This window comes from Ascaphus truei, chromosome 1, assembly GCF_040206685.1.
Source record: "Ascaphus truei isolate aAscTru1 chromosome 1, aAscTru1.hap1, whole genome shotgun sequence".
NCBI lineage: Eukaryota > Metazoa > Chordata > Amphibia > Anura > Ascaphidae > Ascaphus > Ascaphus truei.
The window spans coordinates 472390928-472403743 of NC_134483.1; positions in this window are offsets into that span (position 1 = coordinate 472390928).

Below are 12816 nucleotides of genomic sequence, written 5' to 3' on the forward strand. Positions count from 1 at the left end.
TTATATGTCTCCTGTTAAAAAGAAAGATGTGCAGAATAATCATTTTGTGAAATCTGTTAGTTGCCTTTCTATTATGTATGAACAACTATATGAAATGTGCTTGAAAAATGTAAGTTTCACAGTGTACTGCACTTCTTAAGAAATTAGTGTAGCCATGCCTGGCTTGGCTACTAATCTGCCCTCCCTGACACACAGGCCCTGGTAACAGGACCAATCCAGGGGTTTCCTCATCAGCAACAGTTCCCTTGAGTGAATGGGGAGGAGGTGGGCTAAAGCCTTTGTAATGCCCAATAAGGGGCTCAGACATTGGACCTTCCCCCTTGGTACTTAAGGGTCTGCACACTCAAATTGAGTCAGTCTATCTCTCCCTTGAGAAGGACACATCCTAGAAGAGTGTGCGCAGGGCTCTGGCCACCTTCTATCCCCTCCCCTTGGGGAGTGTGACTGATACCACTGACTCTAATAGGGAGTCAGGGAAGAGCAAGGACCGCCCTTGCTGCCCATGGCCGGGGGTGTGAGTCCAGGGACTATCTGGAGGCTGGAGGCCAATTGTGTGCAGTGTTCCATTGTATCCAGTGTATGCCATATGCAGAGAGAATAAAGTGTTCCTATTATAAAATATACTCCTGCCTTGTGAGTGCAATTTATCAGGGGGACTCGTGTGAGTTCTCCTGCATGGATTGCCTTCACATCCCTAGAGTATGCAAGAGATGGAGGCGCTGACACCAATGAGATAAAGAACTATAATCTACCCCAGAATCCTGTCCTTATGTCCCCACTACCACCGATGGACAACTCAGTATCCTGTAAGCCAGCAGCACTACACACCTGGTAGCAGGGAAAATCTCCCAGAGGGTGGGGGGAAACACGCTACATTGTTTTCAGAAATTCTCTAGAACATTAGAAGTAATAGGTCAATTATTTAGAAAGATAATCTTTTGAAAATATGTGTGCAGACTTTCCCTGGAACATTTAATTTATTCTATAAAACAAGTGATAGACAGCACTCAAGAGAGATAAATACTGTGCGTGCAGGGTGCAATGGGACCTAGGGGATCCTAATTCCCCTAAATCATATATAAAATACAAAGGTGTCCAAGCACTCACTGCATATAAAGAAAAGCTCTACTACAAGAGTATGTCTGAAATATGCAATAAGTTTTAATGAGAACACAAGGAAAAAATGACTTGGAGTTGCACATCACATTGGAAACAGAGTCTTAGGGAAAGGGAGTGGGAAAGTGAGACAAGGTGACAACACACTACAAAAACAAGGGGGGGAAAAACACACTAAAAGGAGGAGGGTATGTAAGGGGGGCAACGACCGTTTCGAGGTACTAACCTCTTTCTCAAGCCCGTTCCCTCTGATCCAAAGGGACCCAAAGGTACTTCCCTATATCCTCACTCCCCTATATACAATGCGCCCTGTCCTACAATAAGGAACAACTGAATATCTGATCAGGTAAGGCTATTGGTAATACAGATACAGCAATACAGTAAACGAAGACCAGCAATAAAGCAATCAAGATCCAGTAAAGACCCCCTGTATACACTTAAATGTCCTACAATAAGGATCAACAGTATATGAGATCAGGCAAGGTTATTGGCAACACAGAAGTAGCAATTCAGCAATAATGGAGAAACAGCAAAAGGAGTCCAAGATAAAGCAATATGTGCAAGTCAAGAAAGCAAACCGTCCTTTGCTGGTGACCAGCACTTGTTAGTAGCAGAGACACAGAGGAGCAGTGACTCAGCAAAGGACGGTTTGCTTTCTTGATTTGCACATATTGCACATATGGGTCCCTTTGGATCAGAGGGAATGGGCTTGTAAAATAGGTGACATTTTGCAAATTGTTCACACTTACAGTAGTACCCTTGATTGGCTAGATTGATCATTTACCAATGTGCAAAGGACTAGCTTCAATACTGGTCCCTGCGCTTACGCAGAAGTGGATATTGTGACATACGCATGTACAGATGTAGACTAGCTTCACGACTGGCCCCTGCGCTTACGCCGAAGCGGATACTGGTCCCTGCTCATGCGCAGAAGCAAATATTGTGACGTACGCATGTACAGATGTATTTCAGCACGTTCGCGCGTATTACACCCTGACTGCTCCCCGGTTCAGCACAGCCACTGCTCGCTTCATGGCTGGCAGGCTCCGTTCACCCATAGCTTCTCACACCTTCCCGCCGCCTCCACCTGCCACCACAGAGGCCGCCGCAACTTACACGAGAATGATGGCGGCCAGGAACTAGACCTCTGGGGGCACGTCACCTCCTCCGCTTCGGCAGGGCATTGCTGCTCGGTAATACGGCCAGACAGCGGGAGATGGGAGTGGGGCGTGCTGCGTCTCCCCCCTTGCCCTCACAAGATCCACCGGACGTTGAATGTGATCTTGAATAAATCCATGATTCATTGCCACACCTACACAATCTATATGTAGCCTCCCTGGTGGGGATTACTATGGTAGTGTAAGGGTTAAGGGCCCTAGAGGGTTAGCTGTGTGGGCTCACACAGGGTAACTCTCCTCTCCCATCACATGATACAGAGTGACTTGGCAGAAATTAAGCCACGCACACTTTATGTCTGGTGATAGTGATGTCACCACTAAAGTACATATACCCAGGTAGATTATTCTAGGTTCAGGTTTCTTGAGAGTTAGGGTGACTAGACGTCCAGATTTAGCCGGGAGAGTCCCAGTTTTGGGTCCCGACTTTTCTGCCCACTGTCCCGGTTTTTCTGTGCAGTGGCCGTGCATGCACGATCGGAGCTTGCCAGCCGCTGTGCGCATGTGCGATCGGTGCTTGCCAACCACGCATGTGCATGCATTACCAGCAAGCTCTGATCGTGCATGTGCATAAGCGGTCGGCAAGTGCAGATCGCACATAAGCAGCCGCAAATGCTGATAGCGCATGCGTAGTTGGCGCCCGCAGTTCGTACATACACATTTGGTGCTTGCATCTGCACATGCATGGCATTTGTCCTGGTTTTTGCCAGGACAAATTTGGTCACCCTATCGAGAGTAGCAGTTTGATAAGGCCTCACTTTGAGTTATGTAAATATGTTCGTGTATAGTAAATTATGTCGTGTTGACAGGGGTTGCTAATCCTGATGACTACACCAAATGTACTGACAGGAAATACTTATTCAAAGTGCACTGATAGAAATGCTTATTCGGATTGTCGATGTAACCCACGAGTGCACGCATGGACATGCCCACACCAATTGTTAGTAAAATATTGTTTATTGAAATACTTAGCTACGGACAATATTAGGAGTCAGGATACCACATGTAGACAGACAGGTGACCCCAACATCTCGAGATGGGTACCTGGTAAATATGTTCCTCTGATTATGTTTGTCCCACATGCAAAACCAACCAAGCTTATATCATGCCACAGTGAGGGTCTTGCACCTTGCCAAGACAAAGCTTATATACCCTCATCTTAGAGAGGGGGAGGAGGGGGTAACCCAGTCACTAAAACATTAACCTATTTACCAGCAACCTTACTTAAAAGAGGAAGTATGCTGTTGCAGACAGAAAAGGAAACAAGCTGCCTAAAGCTCACAATAAACAATGTACTGGACTATGCAAGCATAATTACAGATAACATTTAACCCATTACATACCTAGGGCTAACACCTTACATGCCTAGGCCATCAGAAACAAGACCAACTTTAATTCTCCCTACAGTACTGTACATACAGTATGTGTAGTATGAATATAAAATTATATTATTATAACAGGTGAGTATTGCACGTACATCAGATTGAATAATTACTGGCAGTACATGTATATGGACATGTTACCAATCAGCCACGAGTGGAATGGGTTGTCTTCACGTGGGTAGAATCTCCTTCCCCTCTCCTCTGATGGATCAAGGCGGCCGTGGTGTGTGTTATTGACCCGGCATCCAACTGCAGCAGTCCGGTGGAATTCGTCTGCTTCACAGCTGTTGGTTCAGCGGGGCAGGCTCGCGGCATCCAATTCCAGCAGCCCGATGGGAATCCTCTACTGCACGGCTGTTGAAACAGCAAGATAGGCTTTTCCTCTGTGTCTCACGGCGTGTGTCGGCGTGTGACGTCTAATTCAGGCGCGCGTCTAGTGACGTCATCCGGTGGCGTCTGCACGAACTCAGCCGATCAGGGAGACAGCGGGCAGGAACGGGGATGAAGTGATGGGTGTATACAGGATACAAAAGCACAGTGGGTAGTCCAGAGAAGCGCCCTCTTATCCAACGCGTTTCGTACTATTAGAGTACTTCTTCAGGGATATCGGAGGTGTCTAGAGGTGCGCTTCTTATACCAGTCCCTGTCTTGTGATTGGCTGTTTATTTTGAGTCCAGCCTCTCATCAAGTGGAGGGAAAATTAAAGGGATAAGCCCTCTAAACATGGGAAACGGGTTAAAAAACTTTATTTAAACACAATATTCCATATGCTAAAAGATAAAAGAAACAAAGATTAATACAACATAAAATGTATAATGTTAAATACATTCCTATGCTAGCGGAAGTAAGATTAAAGGGAGGATAGTTTGCATAGACTAGATCCCAATAGAGATACATTTAGAAGTGTTATGGAGACCATGTGGATGTATAGTGCCTAAAATTATAAATACAAAGATTCGTTCAGCCACACGGATATGTTGTACGGTATTAGTATAAAGACCAGACGTCTATTTCCTCATTCAAACCCAACGGGGAAAGTGTTTGTAATTTATATATCCAAACACTTTCTTGTCTAGAGAGCATTTTAACTCTATCTCCCCCTTGATGATCCCGTTTATTACGGTAAACTTTCACACAATCCTACTAATGATTTCCTATTGGAGTTAAAAACTCTTCTTGATGAAGCTGTAGAGTCCACAGTACTAACTAAATCAGAATACTGTTTTCTTTATGTTGAGTTTCCACGAATTCCAGTTTACTACCACCTGCCAAAAATACATAAAAATTTGAAAATTCCACCTGGCAGACCTATTATTTCTGGCATTAATTCCCTAACGGCAAATCTATCTCAGTATGTAGATTATTTTTTACAAAAATATGTAAAGGTTTTGCCCTCCTATGTAAAAGATACTACTGCCGTTCTGAACTCATTAAAAACAAAAATTTGGAAGGAGGAATACAGATGGGCAACCTTTGATGTACAGTCACTGTACACCTGTATTCCTCACAATAGAGGTATTAATGCTATTAGAGAAATAATATCCAAAGATGTAGAATTACATCCCCTTAACTGCGAATTTATCATAGACGCCATTCAGTATATCTTGTCACACAACTATTTTCTCTTTATGAATCAATATTACATCCAGTTGTGTGGCACAGCTATGGGGACACGCTTTGCCCCTAGCTACGCCAACATTTACATGGGAGTATGGGAAGATCTCCACATCTGGAATAACAATCCATTTGCAAACCATGTAATTAGTTGGCAGAGATATATTGATGACGTGCTATGTATATGGGAGGGTGATGAGACTACCTTAGAGCAGTTCAAAATCTATTTGAACACTAATGAATTTAACCTAAAGTTCACCGCGGAAACCCATAAAAATGAAATTAACTTTTTAGATCTTAGTCTAGAATCCAAAACTGGTTTATGTATTAATACCAAAACTTTTTTTAAAAAGGTGGACACGAACAGTTTCATATTATCATCCAGTAACCACAAAAGGTCCTGGATTGATAATATACCTGTAAGTCAATTTATGCGAATCAAACGCAACTGTAGTCAACAAATTGACTTTGAACATCAATCAATTGTTCTATTTGACAAATTCATAGAACGTGGTTACGATAGAGCTCTTTTAATAAGATCATTAGAAAAGGTCTGTAATATGGATAGGGAATCACTTCTGACACAAAAAGTGGTGAAAAAAGACTTTATTAAAAAGAAAGATGCCAACACAGAAGACAATATAATAACAATTCCCTTCATTACAGAATACAATTCGACAAGTATAACGATTCAGAATATAATAAAGAAAAATTGGAATATTCTGTGCAATGACCCCATTCTTGGATCTTGTCTTCCCCCACAACCTACCTTCATTTACCGCAAGGCCAAAAGTTTAAAGCACTATTTGGCACCAAGTGACATAGGATTGTCTAATACCTCCACATCTGAGGGTTTATGGTTACCAAAGAAACCAAGCGGAAACTATAGTTGTGGTAAATGTAAGGCTTGTAAACTGCTAAATTCAGAACGAAAACATTTTTCCTCAAAAACTACAAAAGAAAACTTTGTGGTCAAAGACTGTATATCATGCAAATCCACTTATGTAGTATACCTTCTCCAATGTCCCTGCGGATACCAATACGTTGGTCGAACTAAACGATATCTTAGAGTGAGAATCCTGGAGCATGCTAGGAATATAAAACTAGGATTAGACAACCATAGTGTCTCCAGACACTTTAAGCTAAAACACAACAGTGATGAGAGCAGTCTTCGATTCATTGGTATTCAAACTGTCCCTGCAGGTCGACGGGGGGGAGATAGAGTTAAAATGCTCTCTAGACAAGAAAGTGTTTGGATATATAAATTACAAACACTTTCCCCGTTGGGTTTGAATGAGGAAATAGACGTCTGGTCTTTATACTAATACCGTACAACATATCCGTGTGGCTGAACGAATCTTTGTATTTATAATTTTAGGCACTATACATCCACATGGTCTCCATAACACTTCTAAATGTATCTCTATTGGGATCTAGTCTATGCAAACTATCCTCCCTTTAATCTTACTTCCGCTAGCATAGGAATGTATTTAACATTATACATTTTATGTTGTATTAATCTTTGTTTCTTTTATCTTTTAGCATATGGAATATTGTGTTTAAATAAAGTTTTTTAACCCGTTTCCCATGTTTAGAGGGCTTATCCCTTTAATTTTCCCTCCACTTGATGAGAGGCTGGACTCAAAATAAACAGCCAATCACAAGACAGGGACTGGTATAAGAAGCGCACCTCTAGACACCTCCGATATCCCTGAAGAAGTACTCTAATAGTACGAAACGCGTTGGATAAGAGGGCGCTTCTCTGGACTACCCACTGTGCTTTTGTATCCTGTATACACCCATCACTTCATCCCCGTTCCTGCCCGCTGTCTCCCTGATCGGCTGAGTTCGTGCAGACGCCACCGGATGACGTCACTAGACGCGCGCCTGAATTAGACGTCACACGCCGACACACGCCGTGAGACACAGAGGAAAAGCCTATCTTGCTGTTTCAACAGCCGTGCAGTAGAGGATTCCCATCGGGCTGCTGGAATTGGATGCCGCGAGCCTGCCCCGCTGAACCAACAGCTGTGAAGCAGACGAATTCCACCGGACTGCTGCAGTTGGATGCCGGGTCAATAACACACACCACGGCCGCCTTGATCCATCAGAGGAGAGGGGAAGGAGATTCTACCCACGTGAAGACAACCCATTCCACTCGTGGCTGATTGGTAACATGTCCATATACATGTACTGCCAGTAATTATTCAATCTGATGTACGTGCAATACTCACCTGTTATAATAATATAATTTTATATTCATACTACACTATGAGGTCTTTTGCGCTGTTTCTTTTGTATTTGTTCTTCTAGTTGGTATGTGGAGCCATTCCACGAATACAGCTGCACACCTTCACCAAGTAACAGGTTTATTTATTAATCACTTAATCACTGTAAGATAACACCACTTTGTTCACAATTATTAGAGCGCAGTTCACTTTCTGTTTGTTCACATACAGTATGTGTAGTACCTTTATTGTTTTCCGTTAAGGGTCATGCCCTTTACACATAGAGCCCATAGCAATCAACAGATTGTTCTCTAATCAGAAGAGGAGCAGGCAATTGCTCTGTAGGGAGTTCTCAGAGTACAAACTCCAGAGTATAGTTGGATAGGGCCCACCAGATGGTCCCAAGTGAAGCCCTGATCCAACAGGTACTGTATGGACGTTGTAAGCGGTGCATAGAATGACGGGATACTGATGCCTGAAGATAAAGTGTACTCTCACTGACATGTCCTCAGTAAGCTCCTGATCTGATAAGTACAGATGCAGCGGCCGTTATCCGAACATTTCACGGAGCCGTTTTAGTGAGCTCTGCTGTATTTCACACGTGATTCATGCGTTATTCTTCCATGAACGCTGCTGTGAATGCCGCCAATCACACCAGTCACACCTGTGTTTATCGCGGTTGATTTCCCAGAATTACCTGGATTCTGAGTTCTTTGGGTGCAATTCTTCGCATATCCGCCAGGTTACAGAAATGAATGAATTGCAATGTGTACAGTACTGTGCTACTGTGTCAATTTGCATGTGTTTAAAAACCAGATAAAAACCAAGTCTTCAGTACCACAGTGATCCATTGTGAATCGACCTTGGTCCTTGAAGACGCTGAAGACGTTATCAAATTTAGACGTTTCATAATAAAAACCTCCACCACACAAAGCTGTGGGCTTTTTTCTACATTCTTCTTCCTGCACAATTGCTGACTGAACAGAGGACACCATATGTACACTGTACACGTATATAAAACCTGACTGTAGTTATGCATTTTTAATATGTTCTGCAATTAATGGTGCAACAGATAAGATGGCGACTTTATCAGAAATATATGAATATTTCATTTCGAACTATGATTTTTACAAATTTTCACCTGACGTTCGTGGGTGGAAGCGTTCGGTAAGACAAACCTTAACTAACAATCATTCTTTTTTTCGCCTTTCAGTACTTTGCAGTATAAATTAAGTTTGTTTATAGAGTCAATGACCCCACACCAATCCTATGGTATAGCAGCTAGAGAATTGCTACCAATGTTTGAAGGGTCATGGGTTGGATTCCTGCATGGTATCGTAAAATTATTAGTGTATCCGTTAGCAATAAAGCATTGAATGTTATAAAAAAAAAAGCATTGGAGATGTGTGCTGCGCACGTGGATGCAGCCTGATGAAGCAGGGAGAGGAGAGAGCTGCAGATGCCAGGTAAATCCTCGCGCGGCGGCCATTTCGCGATCCCAGTTATAAAACGGTCTCATTATGTGGACCCCGAGCAACACATTATAACGGAGTTCAGTGGTATATATATATATACATAAAGGCGCTATTTGTTCATATATATATATGTATATATATATATATATGTAGCCCTCTTTCCCCCCCCCCCCTTAGTGAGATTGGGGTGGGTAGGTGTATCTGACTACTTCTCAGTGTGGTGCGGTACCTGTTTGGCAACCAGGAGAGCTGAGCTTCAGCCACGGGGAACCTGGGGTATGTACTTACACTCGGTGCAGCGCCTCCACTGATGAGGGATCCCAACGGGGTGGGAGTGTGCCCTCACCAGAACCCACATACAGTAAATAAACACCCTGTGTGAATAAACAGTATTTACTGAGCATGAACTGTAACTCCAATAACACCTTGTTGCATAACATCAAAACAATATATCAATAACAGTGCATCACTCTGAATGCATACCATCCCCTCACCCACATGTCCATCATCACATTCCCCTCAGTCTCTTGAGTGTCCACAACAATAAAGACCAGTGAGTGTGAGGGATAGCGCTTCCCTGTGTTGGGTCCCGGTGGTGCACTTAATGTATACTACCTCCCTGACCAGTCCTGGTCAGGAAAATCCTTGGAACTCTGCAACACCGCACAGTGATCCCACGGCGTGCTGCGCTGCTCTCTGCAGGAATGGAGGCATACACTGACTCCACAGGAAAGGAATCTCCAGCCGGAATGATCCTTGAACACAGTCTCTGATACACGCTGTACTGACAGTCAGGTGCTGTCAAACAGAAATCCTCTTGCTCTCTAGATATGGTGAAGGAGTCCCTGTCCTAAGGCCGACCCTATACCATACAGCTTCCTCTGGTGTCATAGGGAACTAACTGGGTGGGCCCTGGGGTATACCTCTACCCTAGTCCCTGCATGCAGAATAACTCTCCACTTCTGTCTGATTCCAGACTCTGGCAGCTCACCACGTGCAACTGGCACTGGTGATATAACACACACTGAAAAACTGGAAAGCAACCCCCCTTCTTCCTATGAGGGGCCTCTCACTGACACAGCCAAATAACTGCTGTGGCTGCACTACAAAGCCACTCTGACATATTCTAATCAGAGCACACAGCACGACAGCTATGTCACTGACAAGATTACACACACCTAAGGGCAGGGTCCCTATCTAAGGGGCCTTCCCTAAGAACTTACCCACTAACCTAATGGGGAGTGGGACCTACCTGGGACCTGGGGGTAACCTGGCCTAGTGTAAGAGCCTTGCTCCTTACACACCTCCTCCCCCTTCCTGCTCCCAGCTCCAACTGACAAACGTGGTCCCTGCAACATTGTAGCCTTCCTCCACAGGAGAAGCTGCAAAACCCTATTTGCTGGCTGGCTGCATGTGATGTGGGTGAAAGGGCAATCCCCAGAGGCTGCTGGGAATTGTAGTCCACTCAGGACCTCTGTAGCATTGGGACCGCGTGCGCTATCCTTACTGCGCCTGTGCAAAGCTGTAATGGTCGCCGCTATGCTTAACTGCGCCTGCACGACCTCTAGAGAGCCTTCCTGCTTCTCTGCCTTATCACAGGTGAACCGGGGAGCCAAAGGGGACCTGGATATATATATATATATATATATATGTATACACACATATATATATATATATATATATATATATATATATATATATATATATATATATATATATATATATGAACAAATAGCACCTTTATGTGTACTGTAAGATATCAAGGTGTATCCTATTATAAGGAATTGATATACGGTAATATACTAGCAATGAAAACAGATATCCAAATGAAGTAAAAAACATAAATTGTAATCACTAAAAAATCTATAAGAATATCTCTAAACTGTGTTGTTCATGTGCTGGTAACCATGTGAGCAAAAAACATACAAAATCCACAATAAAATATATATAATAAAAAATAGTGAAAAAATTATAAGTCCAAAATCCATATATAGATAATATAAAAGATCTGGTACCACAGTGACCCAATAATGGGTTAACCTTATTTAAGTTCTTTTGGATGCTGGCAGCCTTCCTCCTGGGTTCAACAAACTCCCATTGTGTAACCAAAACAGAAAAAAGAAAAGAGGAAAAAGCGCCCGATCCTAGGCTAATTCCACAGTATAAAAGATTTAATATTTTGGACTTTAACAGTTAAAAACTCACAATATTGTTGTGAATAAAAAGCATGGTATGAGTAAACTCATGCGCCAACTTGTGATTCCAAAACGCCGTTCTGCTTGCTCCGTTGTGGGGTAATCACCTCTGGAACTCCACTGCTGGTGTTGCCGTCTATGTGGTCCTCCGGCAACCCGGTCATGCAGAGAAGAGTTCCCAATCTTTAGGTTCTCAGTCCACGAGGGCAGATCACAGCAGCCTTACTCCCTGCGTCAGGATTGGCACTCGCTCAGCCACCGTAGCTTTCACAATACCTATATATATTATAACAAGTATTATTGCAGCAGCGCATACTTACTGTATCTCTGAATGGCAGTGATATGCAATGTCCAAGAGAGATTGTGTGAAGAAGAACCTTCCAATTTCAACTTCAGATGAGGATAACTCTCTCCAAACTATCCAGGACCTGAGAAACCTCCCCAATGTTAGCTCCACAACCCCAGATGTAATTGTTAGTAGATATTTATAAACTACAGGAGGAACAAAAAGACACCAGGGAAATCTGGGATTTCACAGAGGGAATCCCTGACCCAGTATCTAAAGGCTGAAGTGTCCCTTTTGAGTTTCAAAAGAAGGCATCCCTCTGTATGTAACCTTTTAATACTTGTGTGATGCTCTTAAAGAGTCCCTGCTATGAGGTAACTGTTATGTTGTTCAGCACCACAACATAACTTTTAGGGGAGTATACTGTAGATGAAGCAGACGTTATTACCTCCATTAAAAATTTATGCAATGTCTGAAAATGTGCACAATGTTTGTATTTCGCGTGTCTGCTGGCATGGTGTAGCTATGTGCAATATCCCAATTATACTGCAATACCGGGCATGAACACTTGGTAGTTTCAAGAGCTACAGCACTGTATATTGTAGCGTTGTTATGGAGATAACTCAGAATGTAATCTGAGTCACATCATATACGCACAGCTCTTACATGCGCCACAATCTGTTATTACATCTGAAGTGGAACACAAAGGCATTCTATGTATTTTTACACATGTGCATACGGCCCACTGTCCGAGGCAGACCCGGACACCCAGAGTCTCATGCCCTCCAAGCTGGGATCAGCTCTCGCCACATCCCTAAACTGTGTCCATATTTCTGGCCACCCACCCTTAGTCTCTTAGTCGGGGGAAAAGGAAACAGGTAAAGAGGAAGGTAAGTCAGCACACTGTCGCGACTCAGTCTGGCTTACATGCCTGGTCTCCTCAGAGATCTCTGGAACTGTTGGTCCCAAATGTAGGGAGACGGTGGATCCTTCAGGTGCAACTCCTGATGACTTACTCCTGGTAATCGCTGCAACAGGAGCCAGCTCTGCCGTAAACACGCATGTAACATGCCCCAGGTCATTGCCAAGTAGGACCTCAGCATCTAACCCGGGCAATACCCCCACCTCCCGCATGCCACGTCCGGCATCCCAATCAAGGAATACCCGGGCAACTTGGAGTGACTGCGGTCCTCTGTCTGGCATGGTCACTTGTATCCCTATGCCCGGGAGCAAATCCTCTGGCCGGACCATATCAGGTCGGACCAGGGTAACTTTGGCACCGGAGTCGAGCATGCCGGCGGCTTGGCGATCTCAGATGGTTACCTTGTGCAGATGCTTCTGCCAG